The sequence below is a fragment of the Corylus avellana genome, chromosome ca5, assembly GCF_901000735.1.
Source record: "Corylus avellana chromosome ca5, CavTom2PMs-1.0".
NCBI classification, from domain to species: domain Eukaryota; kingdom Viridiplantae; phylum Streptophyta; class Magnoliopsida; order Fagales; family Betulaceae; genus Corylus; species Corylus avellana.
The window spans coordinates 7,106,051-7,131,544 of NC_081545.1; the positions used below are offsets into that span (position 1 = coordinate 7,106,051).

The 25,494-nt window shown below is 36.6% G+C and overlaps 1 pseudogene; it reads right to left on the reverse strand.

Moving 5' to 3' along the window:
- Nucleotides 1-18,785: 18,785 nt before the first annotated feature.
- On the reverse strand, nucleotides 18,786-21,287 carry LOC132181685 (G-type lectin S-receptor-like serine/threonine-protein kinase At4g03230; annotated as a pseudogene).
- Nucleotides 21,288-25,494: the final 4,207 nt, after the last annotated feature.

The window sequence follows — 25,494 nt, forward strand, 5'->3', positions numbered from 1 at the left end:
ATTTTCTACCTGATTTAGTATAAGGATTTTTTTAATTTATCATTTTCTCTCTATAAATAAAATTTTATATTATATTATTATATTACAATTCAATATATATACATGCTGTAGTCTACACATTCATCTCCGCTTCCGCACACTCTCTCTTTTCTCTCTATTATTCTTTTTCTATTTTATAACTCCCATCATATATTTCTACATTAGTACATTACTTTTGTTTTTGTAATTTGTATGTTTCTATTTTCTGGATCGATCATGGGCTATTTGTATTTTCTTTATTATTTTTAAGTTGGATTTCCTCTAAAACACTAGGACTTAGAAGAAAAAAAAAAAAAAAACACTAAAAGCAGGCCCAAATCACTAACACAAGGCCCAAAATATTTTCAAAATCATTATGAGACCCAAAGAAGGCCTAAAAGTCCTAAATAGGCCTAAAAGACTCATTATTACGCAAATAGCGGTCGATAACCACAATAACCACATGGATAACAGTTAATAATCAATTATGCCGATATAATTACCTAAAAGTGATAATTATATAGTGCAGATGGAGATGCAGTTTTTGCTAATACCTAGTCATGAGTACTGGGGAGGTGGGTCCAAGCACCTCCCACCGAATCAAACCAGAAATCATCTTTCACTCACCGAAGCGTCAAGGTCCAAGCACTCGGGAGGTGGGTCCCGCCTCTGGTGGCGCCCACAATACATGCCGAAGAAGCAGTTCAGGGACAGTACGCCTCGGAGGAGCTTGGCCTTGCATTACTTGCAGGCTTGCAGCGGTGGTAAGCGGCGAGGGGTCCAGCTGGGCTAGTGTTTCTAAAATCACAGAGTGGGAGAAAGAGAAACGGTGGTAGTAGGGAAAGATTGAGTTGAAAGCAATTTTTGTGGTGTACAATAAGTAATAGCGATTATTCAAATGTTTTATCAACATCCTGCGGCCACCCTCAGATTAATCATAGTGTAGGGTTTCCGAGTGGGAAAAGATGCCTTAATGAATGGCTCTTGCCAAACGTAGCCATGGTCCACGAACTCTTGCACATGTACATGGAGTCGTTATTCAGCTGTCGTATTCCATTCCACCTAGGTACCCAACTTTGATCATTTATGGCTCAAACATTGTTTTATCAAAATTACTAAAATGTATTTTTTATCTATTCTGATAAAGTAATGATTAAGTGATTAAATTTACATATATTTTATTAACTATAAGCTTAAAATTTTTAGATATATAAGTGGTATTTTAATTTGGTATATCATTTATATGTTCCATTCTTTAAGGTTTATAGGGATTTGTCTTTATTTTGAAAGAATTTACAAAGTTAAAAAGCATATATAGTACCTTGACCAAACAGATTTATGTTGAAATTTCAACAAATATTTTAATATGATTTTAGCATTCCCGTTTAAAGATATTTAGGAACGGACCTAACATTCTAGGTGGATGAGGCCACATGTGTCACTTTAAGTTGGAATATGAAGTGAATTAAAAGGTCATGGGCCATGGCTAAGGCCTCAGCCCTACATTACCTGCAGTCCTTGCTCAAACATCAAAGCCACTATCCTCAAGGCATTCCTCTAGAGTTTATGGCCACCATGCCCCTAGCTATGAGGTTCTGAGCCTTCCTTTAGTGACGTAAATATGAATAAATTATTAAATCATCATTTATTTGAGTTAAAACTCCTACTGATGAAAACTATCCATAGAAAATTGGCATGAGCTGCGGAATGTTTGACGCGCTTGAGGGTAGAATCTTGAGTGTCTTTCAGTAATTGGAAAAGCGTAAAGTGCTTCTTAACAAAGTAATGGTTGCACACGTATTGGCCCATAAAAAAGTAACGTCTGATTCATTCAAGGAATGCTAAACCCAACGGTCCAAAATACTACTTGAGATTTTTCAGGTAGCACGATATCTACAAGCAGCTTGGCTACTCTACCATATGCTATCAAATGTTTGGTCTACTAGAATCTTTGCATTAGTGTCATGCATTATTGATCATCTTCCTTCTAAACTACTAGTTAGATCCATACATGTGTCCAGTCTAATAGAGAAACTAGCTTCGTTAGCAAGGCCTCCGATCTGTCCAACAAATTCTGGTGGTTTTGGAGTCGGAACTACTGCAGCTTCATCGTCAAGCATGGTAACAACATCTGACATGGTGGGGCGGTCATTTGGGTCTTCTTGTACGCATAAGAGTGCAATATTTACGTATTTTACAAACTGATCTGCCTTGCAAACTTCACGTAGAGTTTGGTCCATTAAATCCAATACCTTATTTTCTACCCACAATGTCATCACCTGATACAATTTTAAAATAGAATTGGACTGAAGTATGAAATGACCAACGAAATTAATGACTACAAAATATATAAGGCACACTTACATAATTTATAAGGCAGGTCCTGCCTTTATCAAACCCATTATTCATTTTTCCACTTATAATCTCAAGTAGAACCACACCAAAGCTAAAAACATCAATTTTTGTTGAGAATGATCCATCTAGTATGTACTTCGGACACATATAGCCACTGCATGCCAACATATTTTATGATAAAGGTAGGCACTTGTATATTCTTTGTGTAAAAAGAGTTAGAGGACTGAAAACTGTACTTACTAAGTTCCACATATTTTGCTTGTGTGCTGCTCGATTTCCATGGTTTGCGGAGACATATAGCCACTGCATGCCAACATATTTCATTAGTGGATAAGGTAGGCCTAGGTACATTCTTTGTCTAAACAAAGTTAGGGGATTGAAAATTGTGCTTACAGAGTTTCAGCTAGTCTAGTTGCGTCTGCCTCGGTTTCTTTGCCTTCACCAATAATCCTTGCCATGCCAAAGTCAGATATTTTGGGGTTCATCTCCTCGTCCAAAAGAATGTTGCTGGGTTTCAAATCTCTATGGATGATCTTCAATTTAGAGCCACAGTGAAGATAAAGAAGCCCACGAGCTATTCCCAAAATGATGTTGACGCGCATTTCCCAATCCAAACACGTGCTTCGGTTTTGATCTTGCAAGGTTTTCATTTTCCATTCAAGAGAACAATTTTAGCAATTGTAATAAATCAGCTTTTACTTAAACAAGATATAGTTTATCAAGCATTGCAAGATATTAGGAATTTGTACTAGAAACCAACCAAATATAAATGAGTCTAAGCTTTTGTTCTGCATGTACTCGTAGATTACAATCCTTTCTTTTCTTGTTATGCAATATCCTTGAAGCTTAATAATATTTATGTGTTGAAGTTTTGCAATCAATGCCACCTCATTTTTAAATTCTTCTATGCCTTGGCGTGAGGCTTCGGAACACCTCTTTATCGCAATCTCTTGACCTCCTGGTAATGTGCCCTACGACCAAAGTCATCATACTCAAGATATTACTAACCAAAAAATAGTTTACATGAAGATTAAATACCAATTAATGCTATTGAAATGATCACCTTATAAACAGTTCCAAAACCCCCGTGTCCAAGCTTGCTTGCATCTGAGAAGTTACCTGTAGTTGCTAGAATACTTTCCAAATCAAAAGAGCGCACATCTGTGCCCATTTCATAATCTTCTAGGAACTCACCCGAATCCATCATCTCTTTGACAACTTTCATGTCTTTGACAACTTTTTTGATGAATAAAAAAAAATGGTTAACTCCTTTTCCAAGTTTTTTATAGTCTAATGCACGAAGAGCTAGATTTCTCCTATCACTTCTTCTGTTTTCTGAGTTTACAAGAGAAACATAGATATTAGTTACATGATAATGACATGAAAGGATAGATAGTTTTATTTTAATTCAAAGGGACAAAACCTCAAATTTTGCACGGTGTGCATTATTAAAAGCCACAAAATTAGAACAATTGAAAGTTTTGCAAATGAATCAAACCCTTTTGGCTGGAATTTTCCGTAATGCTTTCAAGAACTCACCCGAGTCTTTGACTTGTTTTTCACTGTCTAATGCATGAATTGGTTGATTTCCTCTGTCACTTCTTATGTTTTCTGGGTTAAGAAGACAACCATAAATATTAGCTACATGATAATGACATGAAATGATAAATAGTTTAATTTTGATTCAAAGGGACAAAACCTCAGATTGTGCACGGTGTCCATTATTAAACCACATAATAAGAACAATCAAGAATTTTACAAAAGGATTGGCTAGAAGTTTCTTTAATGATAAAACAACTACCTTCAGTTAGAGAGGCAATCGAGTTGTAGATGGCTTTGGCGATAATTGTCTTATCAATTCCACCAGTTTCAAAGATACCCACCATGCATGTATTGTCACTTTCTTGTATATCTAAAAGTGGCTTCACATATCGTACACGGGACTTTGGAGACTGTGCAACTTTGAAGCATGTATTTTTTACTAATATCGAATTCACCCATTCAATGATTTCATTAATAAATTCTGGTTCATACCTATCAATGCAAAATTTGTAAAGATACACCGTTAAAAATGACTAATTTGCAAAATATAATCTCAATGTAAAGGGTTAAATGCTCTTTTGATCCTTAGGTTTTAATAACTTTATTTTTTCTTCATAAGTTTTATTTTGTATTATACATGGTACTTCTTTTATGGGTAACCACGGATATGGTACTTCTATCAATAAAACTAACGGAAGCACGTACATGTGGCTACCCTTCAAAACATGACACATTGATATTATTTATAAATTAAAAAAAAAAAAAAAAAAAACTAGAACAAAAAATTAAAAGGCTTTATTCGTTCTTCTTCAACCCTCTGCTCCATTCCCTTCTTTGTTCGTATGTGTTACTTGATTCTCTCTGCATTACTCTATAAAACTGATTCTTCTATTACTCTCTCACACAAATGGGGATTCGGTACTTCATCTTTCGCTTTGTTACCAAAAGGCGAAGATCGATTGGCTCTGTAAATTGGTTTCCATATTCATTGTAGATCCGATTAGATCTGGTTGTTTTAGTTCTCAAACTATCAACGACCGTGAGACCAGGAGTTCAAGAGGCTTCAGATTTGTCCTTTATCCGATTTTAACTTTATCAAGAATTAATGTTTCTCATTTCACCCAAACCAGCCATATCCACCACCAAGAATAACAGCCATAGAAAATCACAAATCAATTGAAACCGCCAAAAACCCAATCACCCAAAATTAACTGGAATATGAGGAACAAACATTTGGGATTTTGAGGAATTGGCACTGTGAGTTGCTAATTATGGAAGAAGTCGATTCAGAAACGGTAGTTGTTTGTAATGGTTGGAGAATTCAAATCTCGTTGCCTGGCAGCACGACCTTTTACATACGACCCTGAGATGCCTCTGCTTAGCTCCTCGATCTCTTCTTTTGTCACTGATAGTTTGCATGTCGTTAGAGTTGCTGGAATATTAATATTGCAACAGAGATCCCCGAAGAATTGGAAGTCTGTCTCCATGCACGAAAATTTTGGGACTATTGTTGTGAAAATGAAGAGTTCTTGTGGATGGGGAAAATCGTTTGGGGTTTGGTTTGTAAAGTTGAGGTGATATATCTGTCTTGAGGCATAGGCGAGTTGGAAGACATACCATTTCTGTTTGTAGGCATGAGGGTTGAGGGATTTAAAGAAACAACGAAGAATGATCCATGGTGCACTTGTTTTGTTTACGAGTAGATGGAATTTTGAGGAAATGGGCACTGGTTACCTCGTGTGCCCCTGCTCTTCTTCTCTTATTTTTAATGTTTTTATTTTTTTTATTTTTTAATAATGTTTTTATAATTTTTAGGTTTTTAGTTTTATAATTTTATAATTTCATTAATTTTTTAATGAGACATATGGCCACGTGTCAACCTCTGATTGCAGTCATTTGTACTTCCGTTAGTTTCATTGTTGGAAGATTGACGAAGGTATCATATTCGTATTTACCAATTAAGAGAGTTATCATCTATGATACACAATGGAACTTAGGTAGAAAAACATAAAATTGTTAAAATCTAGGGACCAAAAGGGCATTTAAACCTTATGTAAATGACAAGTTTACGAATTTAGAAGAAATACCTGTTACCCAAAATCTTCCCTGACAAATTGGCCACTTGTGATAGGGCTGTCTTCCACATTTGCAATTTCATTTGATCATGCTTAAACCTTTCTTCAACTTTATTGAATGCTTCTTCAACACTATTGGTTTGATTTCGTACTTCTGACGGATCTACATGATAAAACAAAGGTAGAACTTGTTGGCCCCTTGTTTTTCTACACTCTAGGATCTTCACCAGCTCGTCCAAGCACCATTGAGATGATGCGTAGTTTTTAGAGAGTACAATTATTGAAATGTGTGATTCTTCAATGGCTTTAAGAAGTGCTGGTGAAATTTCTTCTCCACTTCTTAGCTTGTCGTCCATGAAGGTGTTGATATCGTTTCGACGTAAAGCTGCGTATAGATGGGCAGTAAAAGCTTTGCGAGTATCTTCTCCTCTAAAACTTAAGAATGCATCGTAAGCCCACCTGGGAATAGAAGAGGAGGGGAAAGAAGAAGAAGAGGAAGAGGCTCCGTGGAAGTCCACCATCGGAAGAAATGTCCTCTATGTATGCAAGACTACAAGAAAAATTTGAGTGAATTGTTGAACGCCGATGCCGCATTGCATCATAAAAAGAAGGCCAAGAAAATTCTTGGCAACTTCCCAGCGGGAGTGAAGAAGATAAGAGTGGGACCCATCCACCGCACCATTTCCCTCATTCTGTCACCCCCCCCAAACCTGCCCTGCCCCCCCCCCCCCTCACGTTCCTACTTGGAAATACTTAACCCAACCTGGAACCCACAAAGTCCACCACCCACAATTCTTGACCTCCACACTCATCGGCAAATCCCATGGTCTTACACGAGAGTACGCGGAACATTCCCCGGTTGACCAATGGGGATCCAGAATTTTCCCTCTTGGGAGGATTTTTTTATGAATAAAAAAATAAAATTAATTAAAAATATTAAAAAAAATAATTAAATATAAAAAATGACAAGCCCCTATTTATAGATATGCTCTTTAAATTTGATCTCTATCACTAGAACCATAATCGCACTTTGTTTTTTCTTAAGCAAAGATCTTTGGACAAATTTGCTAAATCTACTTCAATATCAGGTCGTTTAGAACTTGATCGGAGCTCAATAAAATCGTTATTTTTCTCGATAATCTCAAATAATTACAATTATATATTTATACAAAGTTACAATAAAAATATGAAACAAAAACTATATAAATTCATAAATAATTAAATATAAAAAGAATTATATTGTGTCTTGTACAGTTGCTCACTTGCACGGTTGGTCTTTTTTTTTTTTTTTTTTTTTTTTTTTCTTTTCTATTTGTCTTGTACAGTTCATTGCACCCTTTTTATTTGTTCAAAACCTTTTTTTAATTTCTCTTCTAACTATGCACGCTGGTCGGCTTTCTTTCTTTGTTTTCAAAGCCTTTTATTATTATTTTTTTTTCTATTTTGTCTTGAGAGTTGAAGGTTGTCCCATCTCCAAACACTTGAGGCTACACGACACAAATGACAAAACTCACCATTTTGAACTATTCATCATCTTCTACCTTTCATTCTTCTGAAACAAGCAAGTTTCTAAAATTTTTCTAAAACTTTTTAAATTTCAACTTAATAACCAGCGTCGATGGTGCTGAAGCATGAGGATGGAGGGCATAATCATGGCTGAGGGAATGCATAATAATGGCATAAATTTTTTTTTTACTATGGTAAGGGAGATTTTTAGGAGTTGAGAGTGGGCATATACCAACCCTTGACCCCCCTTGGATCCGCCCTTGCGGTTGACACATCACTACTCAATGTTACATCCATGGCCACCTCACACCCCTAATCTCAAGATTTGTGGGGTCAAAAGATACGTTTCAATAGGACCTAGTCAGTATAAATAACAAGGGAGACCTCACGTATCAGTAGGACTAGCAAAACAGGTACTTGACACAACTCGATTACGACCCCATATTTCCCACCTCTCGCCCCTAAGGGCATCCTTGTTATTAAAGACCCCTCTTGACAACCTTGAGATTGAATTCAACCTCGACATTTAGAACCTACCAACTCCCACCTAGTTAGACTTAGGTATTTGGCCTAAGAGTTTGAAATGACCTGATTACCCTTGAAACCGAATCCACTGGCTATGCTGCTGAGCATTTGACCAAATTTCTGAACTACGAACCCACCCCTGAGTTTTCATTTCAGACATTCCAATGTTTCCTGATATCTCCTTGCAATTTTCCTAACACTTGAGGAAGGGGGTGGGGGGGGATTTCAGTTTCTAGAACTAGGCTACCACTTTTTATAGTTAGGTGAGTTATTATTAAGGTTACACTTAAAATTAGTAGTGATGCTTTTTCGCACGATCAATAGCAAGCCCGGCAATGTTGTCTTCTTCTTCCAACCCTATTCCGTAGGACTCAAGCCCAACTCTAGAAGGCTCAGGATCCCGACTCCGACTTCAATTTGGAGATGGAGGAGGCGGAGGAAGAAGCCATTTCTGACGAGTCATTAGCTCACAGATCTGCTTAGGATGTTTCAGCTGAGGCACTAACAGCGACGACGCCCGATTTTCTTACGACCGCACACACCTCAGGGTCGCCAAAGCGGAGCGTCGATACAACTCTCTCTACAGCGGCTGCAACATCATTGTAGAGAGAAGGATGGATATGCCCATCGTGGGCCAGCCGCCATCGAATTAGTTCGAGAGTTTTTACGCAAACCCACTTGCCCTTTAGCACGATGACCGGCTTGTATACCACGTGATGATCAACCGAGTTCTTTCGATCAAGAATCTCGCCATTGTTACGTAGGATAGGGTTCTTTACCTTTACACCCTTCTGACTATGAGCACCATCGACTACAAGCGCCACAAACACTGAGAGCTGCACCAGGGTTGACGTGCAGCTAAAGTAGCCTCCTCCTCTACAATAGCAAGCGACTTTGATCTCGAGCGCATCTACAGCACACTCAGTGGATTTCAGCAGTCCGTAGGTAGTTTCACCTCGGAGCTTGAGAAACTATTGACGGCTTTCCAGACAACATTCCAGGATCACTCCAGCAGGTTCACAGTCACTTGACAGGATCCATGCTCAACGTGAGAGATTACGGCATTCATAGCCCAAGCATCAACCTAGGAAGAGTGAGCCCTCGTGCGCAAGGCACTCGGTTCGAAGACTAGCGGATCGTAGAAGACCTCGTTGATAGGACGATTTCTATAGATTTTTGCTTGGTTAGTTGTTTGTATGTATTTTGCTATGCTTTGTGATGGCAATTTGTATGCGATTGTTTCTTTTCTTTTCTTTCTTTCCTTGGATTTAATTATGCATAACTAAACCTTACTAATCTTTTCAAGACCATATGTTTCTTTCAAACCGTTTTCTTTTATCCAAACTTTTAATTGTTTTTGAAACCCTCTCCACCAGGAGGATCTTGTTTATTACTAAAACCAAATTTCGATGACGAAATTGTTTTAAGGAGGGGAGAGTGTAGTACCCCGATAAAAACAACCATTTTATTTTGGGACTCATATTTCATAAAACCCAGTTTTAAAACAAAAGACCGAAGCCCTCGTACTTAGCTGAAAAGCCTTAAGGCAAAACCTAAATTTCCACCTTTTTGACCGTACACACGCTAGGGTTACCAGATGTACGCCTTTGTTTTTGGTGAGGATGTACGCCAGGGAACCACAATACGTACTCTCTGCAAAAAGTTCATGGACGTACGCAAGGGAACCACCGTACGTATGACAGGGGACCACCAGATGTACGCTACTTTTGGGTTGACCACTATTTAATGACTGTACCTATGATGCACCCTTTGGACCATTGAGTAAATAGTACCGGACGTACGCCCCAATAGTACCGGACGTCTGCTACTTTTCTGGCCTATAAATACCAACCCCCTTGAACCCATTCTTACACCCCAGACTCTCTGAAAAACCTCTGTGTGAATGATTTGTGAGTTTTAATTTAAGAGAGAGAACAAAGAAAGCTTGGTGTTCTTGCCACCTCTCAAGGTAAACCCTTGCCCGTTTTTACACTCTCAATATTGTTCTTATTGCTTTATTAATGCTGTGAGTTTTCAAAAGACACTATGTCAAGCTTTTTACTCATTTCCTTACCAACCAAGAATGTTTTCAAAAGTGTTTCAAAAGCTTTCTTGATTCCTTGTATTGCATAATGATTGAGTTTTCTTACGTTTATTCAATACCCTAGAAGGGATATAGTAGCCTATAGATTTTGTAGAAACCTTAAAGCACCGTTTGGAGCTTTTGACGGATTGCCTAACTCACTAACCGAACGTACGCCCTCGAGCTTGGACATACGTAAGAAAACTCCACTCGCAGAAAGCTAGGCACCCGCCCTTAAGCCCCACTCACATGTATTATAGAAACTAGCAATCCTTTTGTTAGATAAGGCTTAGTATTTTACTCGTAAGGGTCCTCTAGACTGCGCATAACGATGTGTCGTATTTCGTTATAGTGAAATTTAGCAATGTCGAAGGATTCAAGCGAGCGTACGAGGTAAGTAAACACTTAAGAACACTTTCTTAGAAACGTGGGATATGTCAGTTAACTGACCACGCGTATGATATGAGCATGTCTACTTTTCGTAATAACTTGGTAACTGCTTTAAAAACTAGTTGATAAGACGCATCGTATGACATGGGCACCAGTACGTGTGAAATAATGGTCATGGGCTTACTATATAGACTTCATTCTATGGTCAAGTGTGTGGGTGTGTGGGCTTTGGATCCAATGGTTTTGTGGCCGGTGCAACCATTCCCTAATGGTTGGTCACTATAGGACGTACATCATTAGTGGTGTGGGTCACCCGAGCTCGGACTCGGTCGTGCCACTAATGGGATGGATGGTAGCGTACAATGGTCGAGGCACCAGCATTATATTACAGGTCCCTCGGGACAGCGCCAACCCTGCTGAGAAAGGGTAATATCTCGGGTTGATCATATATGAGAGTTATGACCTATAAAACACTAGTCTTTCTAAATTAAAATACTTAGATAATTGCCGCCGGGAGTACACCACTCTTTTATATATTAACCAAACAATACTTTTATGGTGTATTACCGGCCAATACCTCTTTTTGAATATTTACTAAAACTGTACATTTATTTCTGCTTAAATGGGCTCATTCCATACCTAATTGTGAGGTTTACTTACTTAGTCGTTAGACTTACGCTGTTATTACCATTTTAGGAAGTTTGTCACTAAAACCCAAGAGTGGCATGGGTGCAACTACGGACTTTGCTTTAGAATTTTCATGCTGCTATCAGGTTTGTTTTACATTATCGTTAGATGCTCCATGTCTTTGAGTTTGAGGATTTTACTTATCCATTTGACAATTTAATAGTTTCTTAGATTTTATTTCACCTTCATATGCATTAACTCCGATAATGCTTACAGGGGCGATTTCTCATTTAGCCACAAGTTGGTTAAACTGGAGTAATTGCTAGTAACCCTGCTAGGTTAGCTAATGTTGATTTTGGGGGCGTTACATGATAGTTTTGTTTAGGAGGATAACTTCTATAAGAAGGTGGTGTAAACCACCTCCTTTGTGCCCACCAATGAGCATTTGACAACTAAGATTATTACACCAACTAAAATAAGATGCAAAACACATGATTAAAAATTATTTCTCCCAAAATCACAAAAACCCTCATTTTTCCCTCTCCCTCCCTCTCTTTCTTTCTCTCTCTCTCCGGCGGCAGCAGAGGTCTTGCTGTTGAAGACGTGGAGTCCAATACGCCGGAGTCCAGCCTAGATTTTGTCAGAGCCCCGCCCGACGCCGGAGACTAGACGCTAGTGCCTAGATTATTTGACGCTAAAACCAGATCCAAAAAGAACGAATTTATGCACTGAAACTTATAATTTCCTGCATGATCTTAATACTGATTGTTGTGGTTCTTTTCTCTTTTTTTTGCCTTTTACAAAAACAAAAATTTTGCCTCGACCAAACCAGATTTTTTTTCTTCGCCAGTGAGAAGGAGAGAGAGAGATGGAGCACTGAAGAGAGAGAGAACTGGAGAGAGAGAAAGAGAGATTGAGAGAGCACCGGAGAAGTCTGGTCCCCGGCATCTTCTCCGGCAGCTTTGGGCTTCACTCCGGCACCTTCAACGGCAGCTCTAGGCTAGGCTTGGCGGTGGTCGCTGCTGCTGCCAAAGAGAGAGAGGGAGAAAGAGAGAGCACAGAGAAGTGAGGAGAGAGAGAGAGAGAGAGAGAGAAAATGATGGGTTTGAGAAGAATTTTTATTTTTATTTTTATTTTTTTTAATGCTGGGGGGAGAATGGATTTTAATCTAGTGCTTTTCATCTCATTTGAAAGTGTGTGATTTTCCTAGTTGTCAAATGCTCATTGGTAGGCACAAAGGAAATGGTTTACACCACCTCCTTATAGAAGTTATTCTCTTTGTTTAGATACCAAAAAATGATTGTCAAACCTTCCTTATGTTTTGAGTGTGTACTAATAGGGTACAATCAAGCAAAAGGAATCAAATAACCAACTATTGATTGGCATTGTAATGTTACACCAGAATAATAGATGGTGTATGTATAAATATAGGATTTAGGATTTAATTGAGGAATGAGAAACTTGATTTAGTAAAAAACCTATGCAACGAACCTTGGCTCAACTTCACTTAACTTGATTCTTTTTTTTTTCTTTTTCTTTTTTTTTTTTAGCAAAAAAGGTAGGCTGGAGAGGCCAATTGTGGCTATCTTACCTAGGCGTGACCATAGTAGCACCTATCCGTTGGGAGCCGCATAAGAGGGGCCTAGACGGTGAGAACTGCAGACGCTCCCGCAAGTCCGACTGAGCCATACCACTTGACTTGATTCTTGCTTGTGAATAAAACTGCTCAAATTCCCAGCCCACTAAAAAAAACAAAAAAAGGAAGGCTTGTATCAAAGGAGATTATATTCAAACTTGAAGTAAAAATATAGGGTTAAATTCACTTTACTCCCATGAAGATTCAGGAGTTTTTCAATTCAAACCCCAATGTTTAAAAATTGGCAATGTACCCCCCTAATGTTTCAAAATTTTTCAATTCAGACCATCCGTTACTAATTTTCTTCTAATTGGACTAAAATCATCCCACGTGCGTCTCACGTGGAATTTTGATGCCCTCTATTTCAATTTTGCCCTCATTAAAACCTATGAAATTACGTAATTACCCTCAATTTCATAGGTTTTAATGACGGTAATTACGTAATTTCATAGGTTTTAATGAGGGCAAAATTGGAATAAAGGGCATCAAAATCCCACGTATGATGCACGTGAAATGATTTTCATCCAATTAGACGGAAATTAGTAACAGAAGGTCTGAATTGAAAATTTTTAAAACATTAAGGGGGGTACATTGCCAATTTTTAAATATTAGGGTTCGAATTGAAAAACTCCTGAATCTTCAGGGGAGTAAAGTGAATTTTTCCCAAAAATATAAGAATAGCAAAAGAAAAAGAAATTACAATCACCAGCAGATACAATTACCATAGAGAAGTTTCGAGTAAAGGAATAAATATTTAAATCTTACATATAGATTACTTCGCAATGACTAAAATAGAATAACAAAAGAAATTATAATCACCAAATACAGTTACCATAGAGAAGTTTCAAGTAAAGTTGTTAACCCAGCTCATAAATAAGAGGATTTTGGAAAAATAAATTAGAGATCAAATCTTTGGGTCAAGCCTACAATTAGGTGGGGATTTGTCAATGAACTTAGATTAGGTTTGGTACGCAGAATAACTATTCCATTAAAAAAAAAATAGTTTTTATTAGGAGTAGAAGAATATAGAATAGCATTGGTGCTACTTGCTATAGTATATAATAAGGATTTAACACTTGCAGCAATTCCTTAATTTAAGGAATAGTCATTCTCTCACCCGCTACAAGAATTGTTATTCCAAAGCTATTTCATTCCATGTTCTTTAATTTTCAATAGAAACTATTCATTTTCTTAATGGAATAGTTATTCGTCATACCAAACTAACTTTCGAAAATAGATTTTTGACTCTTTTAAAGTAGAATTTCTAAAGTAAGGGCAAATGGCCTAAAAAAGTTGAATTAAATGTCCCAATTCGAAATTTTGGAAAGATGTTGAGGTACTAAAAAGCATTTAGGAGTAACTTCACTTTAGACTCCTGAATTACCACGCGATTTGACAAGTAACCCTCCAAACTTCAAAACCTTTCAATTTGAACCCCTGAACTTTCAATTGCAATGAATTTGAACCACTTCGTCAGATTTTAAACGTTAAAAGTAAGACATAACGTTTATATCCCTGACTTTTTTATAAAATTTCAAATTAAAAATTAAAAAAAAAATTATTATAAAAAAAAAATAAAAAATCACAAGGTGACCCACGGTTGGGCCACCTTGTGACCTTTTTTTTTTCATTTTTTTTTTAATAAAATGAAAATTAAAGGGTAATTTTGTTTTTTTAGGGATTCTAAATGCAAAAATTGACGGAGGGGGTAAATTGACTGTAAATGAAAATTTAGAGGTTCAAATTAAGAGCTTTTGAAGTTTAGGGAGATCTTGTCAAATCGCATAGTAATTCAAGGGTTTAAGTGAAGTCACCCCAAAAATTTATCGATAAAGTTGCTGAAATTTTGATCAGATATTCTTATTTGTAAAGGGAATGTTGACAAAATGGCCATAAGAGTTGCCAACATTTTTTTTTTTCTTTTTTCTTTTTAAGCATGGCCATTCCAATAGTGAGTGGAAAGTTCTAACAGTTGGACAAGTACAAGTAGGGGTGGAAAGAACCACAACCACAATCGCTTTAAGCGGTTATTATTTTTAAGGAGTCCTAATTATTCGTTAGAGCTAGTAATAGCAGTTAATCGCTAATAACTGACAGTTATGTAGTTGTTGAAAGCCAGTTATTAACCGCTAACTGCTTGCCAAGTAATGGACATTCTTTGGGCCTCTTTTTAGGGCCAATTTTAAACTATTTTGAGCCCCTTTTAGACTTGTCATAGTTTCCAAAATACAGTAGAGTTGTTTACATAGTAAACAAAACACACATCTGAATGTTGGGCTCCGAAGACAGACAGCTGCAACTTGAAACAACGTGCAGCCCATTTTAGAAAACCAAACATAACTTGAAACATACATTCGCTGGCGCAGTCCTAACTTTAATCATGATAACAATCATCAAAATGAAAGATGATCACAAGAATCAGATGAACCGTGGGAATTGTTTGAATGCTATACATAGCTGCGATGATCCATTAAAATTCAAACAGTCGGCTTCACATTATGGGCTGGCAACGGGCTAAGATGCAAAGATAAGAATGGGCCACAGAAGGGGTTCGTAGGAGACGAAAAACCAGAGAGAGCCGTGAGAGGGGGAGCGTAGGAGAAAACGAGAGAGAGCAGACGATAGAGGGCTTGGACGAAGATTTTTCATGGTTGCAATGCAAGGTATAAGCCCAAATTCCCTCTCTCTAGTTTCTCTTCTTGTGGATTTTCCCCTTACCCGAAAACCCCCTTCATGTTTTCTTTCATTTTCTCTGTTATATTGACTGATTATTGAGGAAAATTTATAGCTTAGTATATATGGATGATTTTCGGTTATACCCACTTAATGATTTAGCTAAAATCCCTAAAAACTTTGAGAGCTTAGATTGTAAACTGAAAATTTTCTCCACGGTATTTGGGTTGCTACAAATTCGGTTTTCAATGATACCCATGAGATTACAGCTCCTTTTTGGGTTACCCATTGGTTAAATTGGTAGAAATTGAATCATTTTTGGTTGATTTATGCTGCATCCTTGTTTTATATAGCCGATTGGGTTGTTCTTTTTAGTTGAAGTCGTTTTGTTGTTTAATTTTCTGGATGTTGGCAGATTTATGAAAGGGAAATTTTGGGTGTTTAGTTGGGTGGCCTGATCGAGTATGGGTGGAGGAGCAAATTTGGGGTCTTTTGTTTTAGATTTCAATAATTTGCTCTTGATGCGTGGCACTTGCTAAAATTTCTGAAGGTTCTTGGTTCAGCTTTTTTTTTCTTTTTTTTTTTTCTCCGGGGGTTGGCCGAATATCAGGGGCTGTGATTGATGGGTAATTGTGAGTTGGGTAATTCCTTTTGGACGGTTGGGCTAAATTGTCAGAGAGGTTAGAGCCCGTCTCATGGGAAAGGGAAGATTCAAAAGGACAAAAGGGGTAGGGAGAGCTTTTGCTGTAAATAGGGGATTGATCCAAAGATTTTAGTATATATAGTTCTTTTGCATGTATTTGTTTATGGTTGGTTAATTTGCTTAGACGCTGAGTGGTTGTTTGAGTGAGTCTTTGAAACTTGTTTCAATGTCTGGTTTCTGCATTTATTTATTTTTTTCAGAAGTTGTAAAGTGATATGGTTGATATAAAAAGCTGCTCATTATATATATATATTATTCCCATGGTAATTGAAAGCAAAGGAATGATAAACCCATGGTCCAAAATACTACATGAGATTTTTCTGGTAAGCACCATATCTACGAGCAGCTTGGTCTCTCTACCAGAATTGATATCAAATGTTTGGTCCATTAATAGAACCTTTGCAAATGTAGTAAAGGACAAACTCACGAGAACTTGCATTGATATCATACATTATTGATCATCTTCCTCCTAAACTGCTGGTTAATTCCAGTTCACTAGAAGAACTAGCTCTGATAGGATGGCCTCTTCATGGAACAAATGCTGGCTGTTTTGGAGTTGGAACTGTTGCCGCTTCACTATCAAGCATGGTAACAACATTTGACATGGTGGGGCGATCATTTGGGTCTTCTTGTACGCATAAGAGTCCAACATTTACACACTTCACAAACTGATCAGCATTGCAAACTTCATGTAGAGCTGAGTCCATTAAATCCAACATTTGGTTTTCTACCCACAGTCTCCATGCATGGGACAATTATAAAATCAGAATTGGAATGAAGCATAAAATGGCCTAAATAATAGTGATTATAAAAAATTAGACACACTTACATAAGTTATAAGGCTCATAGCAAGTTCCGATTGACAGAATCCAGTATTCTTTCTTCCACTTATTATCTCAAGTAGAACTATACCAAAACTAAAAACATCAGATTTAACTGAGAAAAGTTCATGTAATACATATATACTCCGGAGACATATAGCCACTGTATAATAATATTTATCGGTGGATAAGGTAGGCACTTGTATATTCTTTTTGTAAACATATATAGTTGGGGAATTGAAAATTGTGTTACATTGTAATGTAAACTTACTGAGTTCCAACTACTCTAGTTGTGTTAGCCTCGGTTTCTTTGCCTTCAATCATCCTTGCCAAGCCAAAGTCAAATATTTTGGGGTTCATCTCCTTGTCTAAAAGAATGTTGCTGGTTTTCAGATCTCTATGGATGATCCTTAATCTGGAGTCATGATGAAGATAAACAAGCCAGCGGGCTATTCCTAAAATAATGTTGAAGCGCATCTCCCAATCCAAAGACACGCTTAGTTTTGATCTTCAAGAGAACAATATTTTTAGCAATAGTAATAAATGAGCTTTTACTCAAACAAGATATATATAGTTTATGAAGCACTGCAAGAGATTAGGAATTCAGTTTAGAGGCGAACCAAATATAAATGAGTCTAAGCTTTTGTTAGGCATGTACTCATAGAGTAAAATCTTTTCATATCCTTTTACGCAATATCCCTGAAGCCTAACAAGATTTCTTTGTTGAAGTTTTGCAATCAACACCACCTAATTTTTAAATTCTTGTAAGCCTTGTCGTGAGACACATGAGAGCCTCTTTAAAGCAATTTGTTGACCTCCTAAAAATGTGCCTTGAGACACCATACTCACAATTACGACTAACCAAAAACTAGTTTACATGAAGATTAAATTCCAACTAATGTTGTTGAAATCACCTTGTAAACCAGCCCATAGCCCCCCTCTCCAAGCTTGTTTGAATCTGAGAAACTATTTGTAGCTGCGAGAATGCTTTCCAAATCAAAAAATTGTATATCTATGTCTTTCTTATCTTCTTCTGTGAATTCACCCAAGTCTATCAAGTCTTTGACATGTTTTTCATTGTCTAATGCACGAAGTGCTCGCTTTCTTTGATTTTCTGAGTTCAAAAGAAAACAATATATATATATATATATATATAATCAATTACACTTACATGAGAATTAATTAAATGAAATAGCTAAAAAGTGGCTTTTATTTTGATTAAAATGGAAATATGACAAATTTTGCAAGGTAGAGTGCATTTCGCAAAGCAGTTACCTTGTGTCTTGGCCATCTTTCTTCTCCGCAAATATATACAAACAATTGTACTTGTGAGAAGAAACACTACTATCAGAGGTATCATGACAATCAGAGTCGATGATATCTTTCCTTCTAAAGACAAAGAACCTTCTACAAGAAAGAAAGAGGACTACTCTCACATAAATATTTAAAATATGAAAATGAATCTCCATAATTTTTTTCACAGTGAACAAGCTCTGATAGAAAAATCAAAATACTAATAAGTCAAATTCAACTGATTTACTGTTTAGATTAATTTTCATAATTATAATGTCTATTAACAGTACAAGGTAAGCATGATATTGCTAAAGAGGATTTGAAAGTTCTACCAAAAATCTCCCAATTTCTAACGTACTATTAGTAGCTAGTGATTATACACAAAGGAAAAGAAGACTTTTAGAAAGCTGATGAAATGCAATGGAGAAAGAGGTATGGGGTTTGATTATCACAACTAATTTATATATATATATATATATATATATATATATATATATATAACAAGATCCTCCTTTTTAGTGGTCTAATTCATTCTTCACTAATAGAATGATCTTAATCTGCAGGAGGCACATGAAATAGCATTCAGACCTATTTTAGTACAATTTAAATTTGAGCCATTCCATTGGAAGTTTCTAATGCAAATGCGCCTCCTCTTTCCATCTCCTGCTACATTGCAAGTTGAATTTGGCCAGTCCTTACAGTCTCTGGATGAATTACAGCTTGGCTCTAAGGGGGGCTCCCAACTAATCTCTATTTCATCTTTAACTTCAAAACTATAGTTGCTAGAATCAATGGTCCCATTAAACGGGAATGACTTATTGAGCTGCAAAATTCTTGTTGAATTTGTATCATTTCTTGCGTGTTTGACTTGGATGACAAATTTCCGTGTACCTGGATCTATACTCGCGACTCTATAGATGTCATTGAGCGTCTTGAAGCTAACTTGGCCTGTGGAATTGTTGCAGTAGAAACTGAAGTACATGGAGTCGCCACAATTTGGCCTAGTGCTCAGCGGATAGGGGATCAGGTTTGTGCCACAAGGCTCACAATTCCTTGGAGTTGATTCTGCAAACATATAAAGTCTGAAACATTGAAAATGAAACTGTAGAGTTGTAGTTTTATGAACCTGTCTATCAATATAACATGGTAGCGAGCTGCTTGATATGTAAAATACTTGTGTAAATACCCTGACAGCCCAAGGGTGAAAGGTGATAGTGAAGCATAAAAAAAAAGATTAGCTAGTGCTATGATTTTAAAATCTGTTACGATCTTAGTGTCCCACATAGGTTAAGTCTAATCTTGACTATATGTATATAAGCTCTTGGGCACTCTTCCCTTGTAAGCCAGTTTTTAAGGGTGAGTTCTACCCAAGGTTTGTAACAAAATCCCATACCAACAATGATGATTTTTTAATTTAAAAACAAAATAATAATAATAATAAAATAAAATTCCTTTACTAAATCAGCCAGATCAGGATCTATGGATGCAATTGAGCTACGAAATTAATCCCAACATATTCCAGCGTAAAAGGAGTACGTACCTATAACAGATTTTTCCATGCGGACAGAGAGGTTAAGACCGTGTGTGTACTCCTCTTCAAGATTACTTACATACTCAGTCCAAATCCTGCAGGGGTAATCATCAAACGAATAAGCCTGGCATTGGCTGTTGTTAAAGCACTCCATTCTGCATTCTGATTCATAGAATGATGATGTTGAAGAATAGGCCGGTTTGCTCACGTTCATCATCTTTAAGCTCAAGAACGTGTCGCTGCTGTCCAATGATGTTGAATTTCTGGTGCACCCATCCGAAAATTCTCTTGAATTCCAATTCCCCGGGTTAGTAGGATGGAACCCGGGCAAACGTTTGCATACGAGTGGCCTATTGTTAATATTGCAGCTGCCGAAATTCCCACAAAAATTGTAAATGCTATAATATTTGTCTTCCGGCTTCTGCCATAGCAAAGACCAATTTCGCTTGTTCACATACCACTTCCAATACTGTAATTCCCCCCGTATAATTCATCACTAACCTTTCGTAACCAAAATTCCCGCTACTGCTCAAATTTGATAACAAGTTTAATATGTAATCGGGCATTTCATCTGAGCTGCCTTGTATCTAACTACTTCTCCAATAATCGACTCCTTGCTCTTTTGAGATAACGTAGGAGCCCTCTGCTTGATCTCGCCTAAACGTGAACTGCGCCGATCTCGGGTCACCATCGCGTTTCCATGAAGTCATTGACACGAATTCATCTATGTTCATACCCGGAAGAAATGTATCAGTTGGATCTTGGAAGCTCCCCCACTCACTCGTCACCGACTGATCATTATAATCGCTAAAGACCAGGTTTCTAGAATTCATGGGCTTCACAGTCCGATTTGTAGACGAGGGACCAAAAGACTTGAACCAATAATCTTTTCCAGTGGTATCTGATATCTTGAGGCTGCCATCTTCCGCGATTCCAAAAGTTCCAGTGGAACCGTTGCGTACAGGGCTTTTTGTGTTGGCAACCCATACAACTGTTTGTTGATCCTGTTTGTACCAAATCCCAATGAACCTTTTGTGGCTAGAGCTGTTGATAGGGGTTAAGAATCCCAGTTCAAACCTTCCTCCACTGGAGACAAGGGTTGTTTCTCCATCGTCAGTAATCCGCTCACCATGCTTTAAAGTATCTGTAGCATAGCAATCCGCACGACAGGAACACAACAAGAGTATGTACAAGAACAAGATGGAAGATAGCAAGCAATTTGCAGACAATATACAGTTGATTTTTCTTCGATGGCTTACCATTACGAATAAAGCATGCAGAGCAGGTAACTAATTTAGTTTAAATTTTACCATACTGAGTATGTACGGAAATTTTCTGTCAGTAGGTACCCTCAAATTTGGACTAACAATCCAATCTGAAACTAGGATTAAACTGACGATTGAAGCGTTGCATAACTTTTTTCCACATACCACTCTAGCACTGTATCTGTTTCTCTACCTCTACGGAGGCTTCACGTTGCATAGCTTTTTCTTCTAATCTTCTTCTTCTTCTTCAATCAAATCTTTATTTTCTACCTCTACGCTGAATACTGAAATTATAAATGAAGAAAATCACAAGGCTCACGGAGTGTATGGTACTTATTACTTGATAATGTAATCTGTAGACTGTACGTGTGGTGTAAATCATAGATGTGAGAGGTCAATTTTCAACCTGCATGTCTTGAGCAGGCGTGGGTAGTCTGGACTGTGACTTCTCAATTACAATTTACACTTTTATTATTTTACTTGTTAAAAATATTTTATATTATTTTTTAAGGTTAATAATTATTTTGATACTTCGGTTTACACATTTTTATTTTTTCTCCCATAGGTTTTAAAACGTAACAAATCTGATACCTCACCTATGGGAAAAGAAAAAATCAATACCTCCATTAGTGTCCGTCAGTCCCAATTAACAGAATTTCTATGTGACACTTCTATAATACGCCACATGTCCTAAAAATTAAAAATAATAAAATAATAATTGAAAAAAAAAAAAACTCCCATCTCTCCATTTCCCTCTGAAAATCAAATAATTGAAATGAAAATAAAATTTGAATTCCTAACATGTACAACATTTCCATTTCCAATCACAACCCTAAACCAAAACCAAACACGAGCAAAAAAGAGGAAGATATTTGGATATGGAGCAAGGACTTAGAAGATGGACATCCTCTTCGCCCAGATCCAAGCGGACCTCCGTTCCCCTAACCAAAACCATACACAAAAGCAAAAAAGAGGAAGATATTTGGATCTAGACTTGGGACTTAGAAGATGGGCATCCTCTTCGCCCAAATTCAAAAAAGACTTCAATTTTATTTTATTTTATTTTTTTTGAAAAAAAAAAAAAGAAAAATTTACTGTGAATCAGGAGGACAAGACATTTTGCTTTGTATTTTGTTTATAGAAATTTTTCCAGATCTGAAGATTACCGTAAACCTTCGATTTTTTCGGCGACAACTTCAGATCCGATCCAAAACCCAAAATGTACCAAATCAAAATTCCATTTTCAAACCGGAATTTGAACCCTTTTTCTTCTATTCTTACTAGGTTTCAGCTGAAAGCTAACAATTCAATATATATACAAGATGTAGCCTATGCATTCATTTTCCTTCCTCACTCAGTAGTCACTCTCTCTTTTCTCTCTATTATTCTTTTTCTATTTTTTAACTCCCATCATATATTTTTACATTACATTTTTTTTTTTTTTTTAAGTGAAATCTCATGCTTTCATTAATAAAACACCAAATCATATGACTCTCAAATATGACAAAACATCAAATCATACAACTCTCAGATATGACAGTATCATAAAGAAAAATAGGATATTCGTTCATCTAAATGTTCTCGACATCTTGTTGGACAGCAGCCTTTGCCAAAAGATGGGTTGCCATATTTGCTTCTCTCCTAGTGTGCAGCACTTGCCAGGATTTGAGACTATTTATGATTAATTTCGAATCATCTACAAATTCCCCGTACTTGCTCCATTATTGCTCTTCCTTATATAGTGCATGTTCGATCTCCAAATCATCACTTTTGAGGATAACATTGCGAAGAGCTAGATCTATGCAAAGGACCGTAGCCTTCCAAGCCACATAAGTCTTAGTTGAATCAATGATGAACATCACTCAAGAACTCATTGTTGCTATTACTTATTACTTTTTCTTTAAGAGACGTTTTTTTTTTTTTTTTTTCTTTAAATATTTTAAATATTTTTTGAAAAACACCATTTCGTTCCCCCTCTCGTCTCCATGGACTTAGCTCTATGCAAAAACCAAAAATGTCTCAACAGTAGGATTGCAATCAAACCGAGCCAACTATTGAATGTCCAATTTCTTCACGCCGATTTGTGGGGAGGCCAAGCCTTCATATACATACATACGTGGTTAGTAAAAATCACTAATTATATATGTGGATTTGGATAGTGATTTTTTTTTTTTTTTTGACATGTCTGCATAAGAGAGAAGAATGGAGTTTTAAACTAATGACCTCTGTTTTATGACGTATGATCCCCAACTGATTGAGCTTCTTGAAGATAGGATAGTAGTTTTAAAGTATGCAACTGCAATTAATAACCGCATTTGGATACCCTTATATATATATATATATACACAAATTCACCGACCACACTTTATAATTTGTATGTTTTTATTTTCTGGATCATGGGGTATTTATATTTTCCTTATTATTTTTAATTTTAAATGTGAAATTAAGATATCGATTTCATCTAAAACACTGGGGCTTAAAAAAAAAACACTAAAAGCAAGCCCAAATCACTAAAAAAAGGCCCAAAACATTTTCAAAATCATTATGAGACCCAAAGAAGGCCTAAAAGTCTTAAATAAGCCTAAAAGGCTCATTATCTGATATGCAAATATGCAAATAGCTTAGTAATCAATTGTGCGAATCCAATTACCTAAAAGTGATAATTATATAACGCAGATGGGGAGATGCTGTTATTGCTAATACCTAGTGAGTACTAGTCCCGAACAAAGCCGCAGACAACACCTTCAATATATGACTTCCTCAAAGTCCAATTCCCAGCCTTCCTAATCTTCCGAACGCCCACATTTTTTTATTATCTAATTTTATTTTTCAATTTTCAAGGGAACCAAACAGAAACCACCTAATCAAACCAAAAATCATCTTTCACTCACCGAACCGTCAAGGTCCAAGCACTCGAGAGGTGGGTCCCGCCTCTGGTGGCATCTACATGCAGAAGAAGCGGTTCAGGGACGGTACTCCTTGGAGGAGCTGCGGCGAGGGGTCCAGCTGGGCTAGTGTAGTGTACGTTTCTAACATCACAGAGACGGAGAGAGAGAAACGTTGGTAGTAGGGAAAGATTGAGTTGAAAGCAATTTTTGTGGTGTACGCATTCACAGCAGCTTTTTCGTTAGTATTTATAAGTTTAGGAAATCAAACTATTTTTGCTTTCGTATTTAAATATATTTTACAATAGGTTTTTTTTTTTTTTTTTTTAATAGTTTTCTATAATATTAAAATTTTATTTGTAGGGAAGGGAAGCAGCTTTAGGGGAGCTGCCAGGAATGCTGAGTGATTATTCAAATGTTTTAACAACTTCCTACTGCCTCAGAGTCATAATGTAGGGTTTCCGAGTGGGAAAAGATGCATTTCCTTTGTCTTCACTGGTTTCACACCCTCCCCTCCCCGTACCGCCAACTATATATGAACATGTGATACTAGTACTACTCATAAAAAAACAAAAAGAACATGTGATATTCGGCTCTGATGCTTTTATTTATTTTTTATTCATTTATGTGAAAAAAAAAAGGTAATAGTGTTTGGTATGAAAAAGTAAAAAATTTCTATTGTACTAATTTTTTTATTTGGATAGTAGTAAAAAATAATTACTGTGATTTAAAAGTAAGAATATTAGGAGTTGAATATATATATATATATATATATATATTTTTATGAATAATGAATGGCTCTTGCCAAATGGAACCTGGGTCCACGCATTCTTGCACATGAACATGGAGTTGCTATTCAGCTGCCGTATTCCATTCCACCTAGGGTACGCAGACTTTGATCATTTATGGCTCAAACATTGCTTTGTGCTTTCTGATAAAGTAATAATTAAGTAATTAAATTTACCTATTCTTATAAACATAAATTTTTAGGACAAGAGATGTTTTAACTTAGTATCATTGATATCTTGAGATTCTTTAAGGGTTATAAGTCTTTATTTTGAAAGAACTTACAAAGTTAAATTCTGTACAGAGGTGATATATTTACTTTATGGCCTCCAGCTTCCGTACAGCTACGATCTACATCTAACAAAGTTACAATCTTGCCCAAGTCTTGCTAACTAAACATGAGACTCAAGCGAAAGGAATCAAACAAGCAACGACTATTGATTGGCATTATAATATTACATTGGAATAATAGACGGTGGAAGAGTAAATTTAGGCTTTAGGATCTCATTGAGGATTGAGGAACTTGATTTAGTCAAAAACTAGGCAGCCAACTCTGGCTCAACTTTACCTAACTTAATTCTTGCTTGTAAATAACACTGCTCAAACCCTCGGCCAGAAAAAGCAAAAAGAAGGAAAAAGAAAAAAAAAAATTATTACACTTGAATTAGTAGAGATTATATGCAAACTTGAACTCGAAAAAGAAGAGTGACCAAAGTAGTTATTGGAAGTATGTGTTACTTTACAATGACTAATACACAATAGCAAAAGAAATTACAATCA